The following is an 8725-nucleotide window of genomic DNA, read 5'->3' on the forward strand; positions in this document are numbered from 1 at the left end:
TTACAAACTGACCATGAGTTTAACATTTGCTTCACAAAAGATGAATGCATGCCATATGAGACTATTGATTTCTTGAATATTCTTAAATATATCATTGGCACAGGAGTCCATTCAGCTCTTACTCTATCATTTGGCAATTCCTGTAAAGCTACAGGCAAATGTCTTTTTTTGTGTGTGAATTTGTACCTCAAATGTTGGGCACCAAATATAGCATGAATAATAAAAACTCAGACATAGATATTGGGTTTCAACCTAAATATCAGAAAGTAAAGCAGCCAGTGCCTGGCTCTTACCTCTACCTGAGACTGAAAATGGGTGATCTTGCTTCCAAGAATCTTCAGAATGAGACTGAGAATAAAAATGAGATCACTATATGATGTTGTCAATAACAGAGCCTTACATTCATTCTAGCAGGCAAAAGCTGTGAACTTCCTTTTCCAAACACTCAAGAGTAGGTTTTTATGCATGGTATCAGGGTTTTTACTCTTGTAGGGAAAATTATTGTCCAAAGTGATGTAACTTCTATACACTATGTATGTATCTATCTATACAAATAAACAAACATATTATATGGAATTTTAAGTATAAAATAACATGACTCCTTATATATTTTCAAACTTTTCAGTATTATTATTTATTCCTCCTTCCTTATCTCTCAGTGTTACCCTCTATTTCCTTTCAACAGATAATACTTGCATCCATGTTTCCCATTTCCTACTTCATGGCACCTGTTTCCTGCTGTTAGCTACCCTCGAACTCCCCTATCCTTTGTCCCTTTTTACTCTCCTGCTTTCTATGTTTTTCCAGGTAATATACTCACACCTAAAAATTTTATATGGAAAAACAAAAAACCCAGGATAGCCAAAACAATCTTATATAATAAAGGAACTTCTGGAGGCATTACCATCCCTGACTTCAAACTCTATTACAGAGCTACAGTAATGAAAACAGCGTGGTACTGGCATAAAAACAGAGCAGTCGACCAATGGAATCGTATAGAAGACCCGGATTTTAACCCACAAACCTATGAACAACTCATTTTCGATAAAGGAGCTAAAAGTATACAATGGAAGAAAGAAAGCATCTTCAACAAATGGTGCTGGCACAATTGGATGTCAACCTGTAGAAGAATGAAAATAGACCCATATCTATCACCATGCACAAAACTCAAGTCCAAATGGATCAAAGACCTCAATATCAATCTGAACACACTGAACCTGATAGTAGAGAAAATGGGAAGTACCCTACAACATATGGGCACAGGAGATCGCTTCCTATGTATAACCCCAGCAGCACAGACATTAAGGGCAACATTGAATAAATGGGACCTCCTGAAACTGAGAAGCTTCTGTAAAGCAAAGGACACTGTCATTAAGACAAAAAGGCAGCCTACTGACTAGGAGAAGATCTTCACCAACCCCGCTACAGACAAAGGTCTGATCTCCAAAATATATAAAGAACTTAAGAAACTAGACTTTAAAAGGATAATTAACCCAATTAAAAAATGGGGCACTGAACTGAACAGAGAATTCTCATCAGAAGAAGTTAAAATGGCCAAAAGATACTTAAGGTCATGCTCAACCTCCTTAGCGATCAGAGAAATGCAAATCAAAACAACTTTGAGATATCATCTTACACCTGTCAGAATGGCTAAAATCAAAAACACCAAGGATAGCCTTTGCTGGAGAGGTTGTGGAGAAAGGGGTACCCTCATCCATTGCTGGTGGGACTGCAAACTTGTGCAACCACTTTGGAAATCAGTGTGGCGGTTTCTCAGAAAAATTGGGATCAACCTACCCCTGGACCCAGCAATAGCACTCCTGGGAATATACCCAAGAGATGCCCTATCATATGACAAAAGCATTTGTCCAACTATGTTCATAGCAGCATTATTTGTAATAGCAAGAACCTGGAAGAAACCTAGATGCCCTTCAATGGAAGAATGGATGAAGAAAGTGTGGAATATATATACATTAGAATACTACTCTGTGGTAAAAAACAATGACTTCTCGAATTTTGCATGCAAATGGATGGAAATAGAAAATACTATCCTGAGTGAGGTAACCCAGACCCAAAAAGAAGATCATGGGATGTACTCACTCATACTTGGTTTCTAGCCATGGATAGGGGCCACTGAGTCTATAATTTGTGATCCTAAAGAAGCTAAACAAGAGGGTAAACCCAAGGAAAAACATATAGATATCCTCCCAGCTATGGGAAATAGACAAGATTGATGGGCAAAAAATGGGAATCTTGGGGGGTGGGGTGGGATGGGGATGAGGGGAGATGGGGAGAGAAAAGTGTGAAGGAGAGGATGAGGGGAACTGGGGGAATCGGGGTGATTGGGGGTAAAGGAAGTTTGGATATGGGAGCAGGGAAACTCATACCTTAGTTAAGGGAGCCACCTAAGGGTTGGCAAGAGACTTGAACCTGGAATGGCTACCAGAAGCCCAGGGCAATGTCCCCAGTTAGTTCATTGGGGCACCTGAGGATAGGGAACCTGAAATGAACCTATCCTATAATCATACTGATGAATATCTTGCATATCGCCATAGAACCTTCATCTAGCGATGGATGGAGATAGAGACAGAGACCCACACTGGAGCACTGGACTGAGCTCCCAAGGTTATAATGAGGAGCAGAAGGAGAGAGAACATGAACAAGGAAGTCAGGACCATGAGGGGTGCACCCAACCACTGAGACAGTGGGGCCGATCTATTGGGAGCTCACCAAGGCCAGCTGGACTGCTACTGAAAAAAACATGGGATAAAACCGGACTCTCTGAATGTGGTGGACAATGAGAGCTGACGAGAGGCCAAGGAGAATGGCACAGGAACTTTCATCTGGCAATGGATCGAGAGAGAGACAGAGACCCAATTTGGATCAACCGTCTGAGCTCTTAAGGTCCAAATGAGGAGCAGAAGGAGGGAGAACATGAGCAAGGAAATCAGGACCACGAGGGGTGCACCCACCCACTGTGACAGTGGAACTGATCTATTGGGAGCTCTCCAAGGCCAGCTGGACTGGGACTGAATAAGCATGGGTTGAAACTGGACTCTCTGAACAAGGCGGACAATGAAGGCTGATGAGAAGACAAGGACAATGGCACTAGGTTTTGATCCTAATACATGAACTGGCTTTGTGGGAGCGTAGCCTGTTTGGATGCTCACCTTCCTGGACCTAGATAGAAGTGGGAGGACCTTGGTCTTCCTGTAGAGCAGGGAATTTGGACTGCTCTTCAGTATCGAGAGGGAGGGGGAGTGGACTAGGGGGAGGAGAAGTGAAGTGGGGATAGGGGGAGGGGAGCGGGGGGAGGGGGCAATATGTGGGAGTTGGGGGAGGGAAATGGGAAACGGGGAGCAGTTGGAAATTTTAAGTAAAAAAGAATAAAAAAAAATAAAATAAAATAAAGTATTAACTATCTACACACACACACAAAAAAAAAGACCACATGATATCTACCTGTGACTTCCACACAAACTGATACAGATTCACACACACTCAAGTACAAACACCTACAGAACAAATGAATACCCCTCCTATCACACACACACACCAAATAAATGTTATAAAAATTTAAGAATAGTTCCATTCTTGTACTTTTCATGATATAGTTTTCTGAGTGTTTTCCTTTGCTTAAATCTGAGGGGAGGTAAGCCTGAAAGGTTCCTCCCCAAAAGGTACATGTGTCTGCAATACTTTCAATGCTTTTAAAGTGAGGCATCTTAGGCTAGGTTGGTATAGGTATTTCCGATACTTTTGTGTGATCTTTCTAACTATTCACAATAGATTTTAAGAATTCAAATCCAAACGCTAAATTAAATGAACTCCCATTTGTTACTCAAAAGCTTTATAAAACAATGAGGGTTTCAACCACTTTCTAATGTGACTTAAAGTTAAGCAGTGAAAGGAGGGAGCAAGAGATAAAGAGATTAGAAAATATGTCCACCTGAAGATAGTGCTTAAAACTTACTTGAACCTATTATCTCATTCTTATTCTTTCATTAGTCAGATGCAAAAGTTAACTCTGATTTTTTTCTTCACATTATATACTGTTGTATGAATAAATAGTATTGGGATAATATGTTAATTCAAAGCTTTATATATTCTTTTAAGTTAAGTAAATAATGTGGTAATTGGAAAACACATCTATTGATTTGTAGAATTGGAAAATCAAATAAAGAAGGTTTAGTTAGAACTAGCAAGGAAATAATAGATGTATTTATATTAATACAGTATATGAACTTAATGACTACCTAATTTATCTAAATCTACTACACCTAATTTGTGGCTATACTGAGTGTTTATGAGGTATACTAAGATACTAAGGGTTTTGTTGTTTGTTTGCTAAGGCAACATTAATAAAATAGTGCTAGCTGTAAATTGATATTATTTTCTGATACCATTTCATGAACAAAGAAAACTAACCATTCCCAGAAGTTAAAGGAAAGTATATGGTACCATTGTCAGAAGCCAAAGTGAAGTATATAGTAGTTCCTATGCTTATAATGACAAGTCTCTGTTCCATATGATAAACTCTGGTCTTCCATGATATGAGAATTTAACTTTATCAATTCAAAGTTATATTATCAGGAAGCATGCTAACTTTTCACTTAACATTTGAATATATAAGATGAATGCTTTGGAAAGTAATACACTTCACTCTGTGTTTCAGTGTATCTGGGTAAAAGAAAAATGTAGACAAGATTTCATGCTTAAATACAACTATATAGTTTTGTAATTGGCACCTATCTTTAACTAAGCACAAAGAAATGCAGTATAATTGAATATTCTCCTGTTCTTCGAAGCAAGATCTCCTCCCTATACCTCCCCATGTAAGAAAACAGCATCATTATGTCATTAAAATCCTGAATATTGAGTCTGGTGAGATGGCTAAGTGAGTATAAATTCTTGTTGTCAAGGTTTAACAGCCTGAGTTCTATCCCCCAATCATGTGTAAAGGGTAATGAGAGAAACAGTTTTACAAACTTGTTCTTTGACCTTTGCATGCATTCTGTGGCACACATTACACACACACATACACACACACATACACGTACGAACACATACATGCACATACTCACGCACACACACAGTACGAAAAGAATAAAATACTTCTTAATTAAATAAACCCTAGATGAAAAGTCCCTTAATAAATAATCTACCAACAGGTCCTGTTTATCCAAGTCTGTAGATGAAGAGGCGATCAGGCCTGCTTTTCATCCTGCCCAGCTGGCTCCCACATGGTTAGCTTTTACACCTGAAATAACACACAAACTGTATTCATTTAAACACTCCCTGGTCTATTAGTTTCAGCCTCTTATTGTCTAATTCTCACATCTTGATTAACCCATTTCTAATAATCTGTGTAGCACCACAAGGTGGTGGCTTACCGGGAAAGATTCAGCATGTCTGACCTGGTGGCTGGCTCCATGGCATCTGACCTCACTGCCTTCTACCCAGCATCCTGTTCTGTTTACTCGGCCTACCTAATTTTCTATACTATCAAAGGGCCAAGGCAGTTTCTTTATTAACCAATGAAAGTAACACATAGACAGATGACCCTCCTCCATCACAAGTCAGTAATATACATTCAGTCTGACTGTTTATCGTGATCTCCACTGTCTAATCCAAGCCATATTCATTTCTCATTTGGGTGATTAAATGAATAAAACCTAAATAATCTCCTCAACTTCATTTTAAGTCCATTTATTCTATTTATGGAGTGAAACTAATATGATGTTTAAAATATTAAATTACACTAGTTTTATTTAATACATAAATATAAAAATAATACATTCTTATAGACTACTCAAGGATATTTCAATATATATGTCTATTTTATTATATTTAAATAAGCTTGAAAATATTCATCTCTTCGATTATATGCAATTTTATTATGGTGCAAAAGTTCACAATATTATTTTAATGTGTGTTTATGTGTATATGTGTGTATGTTCAAGCACACATGCATTCATGAACATGTGTGTGCATGCACGGAGGTGTATGTAGAAGTCAAAGAACAGTTGCTAATCTCTTTCACTGCATGAGTTTTAGGGATTGAACTCAGGTTGTCAGGCTTAACAGCAAGCACCTTTATATTCTTGAGTCATTTTGCCTTTCCAAGAATGGAATTATTAACAAGCAATTGCCACATGTCTGTAAATAAACATTGAGCATTTCACATTTCGGCTTGGCTTGTGAAGGATGTAATTTTGGATTAAAAATAAACATACTGAAACATACATCCAGAACAGAAACATTCATATGCACAGCTGGAAACAGATACTGCAATCTGAAAGTATAATTAAGATTTACCATCTCTATTTATAGAGTATGAGCACTGCAAATTTATTGTCTTTAAATACGAAGGTTTAGAAAGCATTAGAGGAAGATAAAATATTCACAGAGTACAATGGAATTTGACATATAAAGAGGTATGTCTAAATTCAGTATTGAGGATGGCAACATGAGAGGGAAACAGAAAATAACACATTCAGAAAAAATGCATAGCATTTCAATGAAAGATATAAAGCACTCCATATTTCTTGAAAACAAAGCTTCTCTTGAATTCAGTAAATATGCCTGCTGATGCACACATTATTAATGTGTAAGTTTATGAAACAAGCAACTATGCTAATGGAAGGGTGGATGGTTCCTTGCAAGTGGATGATTTGTGACAGCAATGAAGCCCCCTTCCGTGGCAAATCCTGTCATTTTATCATGAAGTAAAAGATTCCTACAAATACGATAGTCAGGCCAATTGAAGCTGTTGATAGGCAAATCTTTGCAAAGTGGACACATTGCTGTTCTGACAGAGTTAAAGGAATATAAATTTTTCATATTCTTAATCCTTTTATTGCAGTATTAATACTAATCAGATAAAGTAAATTTAAGTGATTCAGCAAATCCACTTACCTTTAAAATGTAGAAATTATACGGCTGAGCTACTTGAATCAGATGGCTGCAAGATTAGTGCTTTGGAATGTCTCTGGAAGGAGATAGTAAGTTCCTATGTTTTGTGTATGCTACATATAAATTTGTTTGTCTGTGAGTAGACTAGCTTCATATTTATGTTCTATAGGCAGTTCATAAAAATGTAGAAGAAAAAAATAAATTATAGAGGTATATCAAAAGAGATAAATTGGAGCTTTTAAGTAGTTTCTTCTTTAACAGATGGCCTTACAAAGAGCGCTATAGTGCCCTCACTACCCTCTTCCACAGCAGGACCTGGCATGTTAATTTGTTATTAAAGGAGATAATCACTTGTGGTCAGGATTACAGGAAACAATAAACATAAATATCTCCTTCCCACTCACCTTCAGTGGCACAGGTGTTCAGCTTACAACAGTTACTTGTCTTACTAGTGTGTCAAGCTCAAGGAGAATCACAGGATTTATTTGACATTGTCCCTTTTCTCTTTTTATTTAAAAAAGCTGCATATTTATTTTGCTTTCTGACTCTGTATTGTGCCTTCAACACTTTCACAACATTTTTATGCTCCTCAATAAGAAAAGCCCTTTTGATCCTGCCATGGACACACTTGGCACACATGGAACCACCATAGGCCCTGCTGACATGCTTCTTTGTCTTAGACAATCTCATAAAGACTTTCCATCTTATAACATGAACCCCTAAAGTCTGCCTGGGCACACACCACATGCCAATTTAGGTGCTTTCCCAACATTCTTGATATAAAGGTAAACAATCCTGTTGCCAGGAGTTTAAGACAGCCTAGTTTTGTTAGAGGCTGAACTGTAGGAACACCTATGACAGTATGTCAAACACTGTACCATTCTGAGGACTTCTAAAGCACCATCACTGGAAGACAAAATTGTCACATGCCTAACCAAACACTGTTACCAGAATTGAATGAAATAAGAAAGTATTAGCATGGTCATTTACAGTTAAGCACTAATACTCTTTAATAATTTGAGTATTTTAGGATAATTTGATGCCTAATTGGAATTCGGTATTTACTTCCCATGTTGAGTTCCATTATGGAAAATGGAGCCCTACAAGGTCCTATTTACTTTCCCTTCTCATACATTAAGATCTTCAAGCATATAAGAAAGCAGTAAGAACAAAGGGCAGCAGATACCCTGGTAGAGGCTGCCCAATACATGGTGTTAGGATGCATCTAAATTGAAAGATTACTGTAGGCAGAACTCTTGCTTCCAAGATTTTCCTCAATTCCTAGAACTGTTGTATGTACCTTATACACATACCTTTCACAACTAGACAACATAGACTTGACTATAGCTGTTAGCTGAACAAAGTAAGAGGTTTCATTATGACATATGCATGCATACATCTAATATATTGCTTTCATATTCATCTCCTCCATTACCCTGCTCTGTTCTCCTTAATTTGTCCCTTTCTATATGTCTAATAATGCCTGTTTTACTTCTCTGTATTTAAAAAGAGCCTAACTGCTATATTATATATATTAAATTACCTCTGTGTGAGTATATATTATATGCATTATCTGTGGTCATTATGTATTATGTACATCTTTGAAATGGTCATGGAAATTTAATCTATAAAAATGTAACTGCTATTTGTTACATCCATGAAAGAAAAATTTTGAAAGACCATATTGGCATTACTTCCATATAGACTTGTTATCAGTCACAAGTCAGAGAGAGGGTCTACCCCGCTGTCTAAGGCTTTTTCTGATAAGGGTAAACTTATGCAATAAATCTGGGTTTTTGCTTCTCCATCA

At 37.3% G+C, this 8725-nt stretch overlaps 1 pseudogene; it reads right to left on the reverse strand.

The window, feature by feature from the left end:
- Nucleotides 1-6636: 6636 nt before the first annotated feature.
- On the reverse strand, nt 6637-7796 carry LOC130868574 (60S ribosomal protein L34-like; annotated as a pseudogene).
- Between the last annotated feature and the right edge of the window lie 929 nt (nt 7797-8725).

This window comes from Chionomys nivalis, chromosome X (genome assembly GCF_950005125.1).
Source record: "Chionomys nivalis chromosome X, mChiNiv1.1, whole genome shotgun sequence".
Lineage (NCBI taxonomy): Eukaryota > Metazoa > Chordata > Mammalia > Rodentia > Cricetidae > Chionomys > Chionomys nivalis.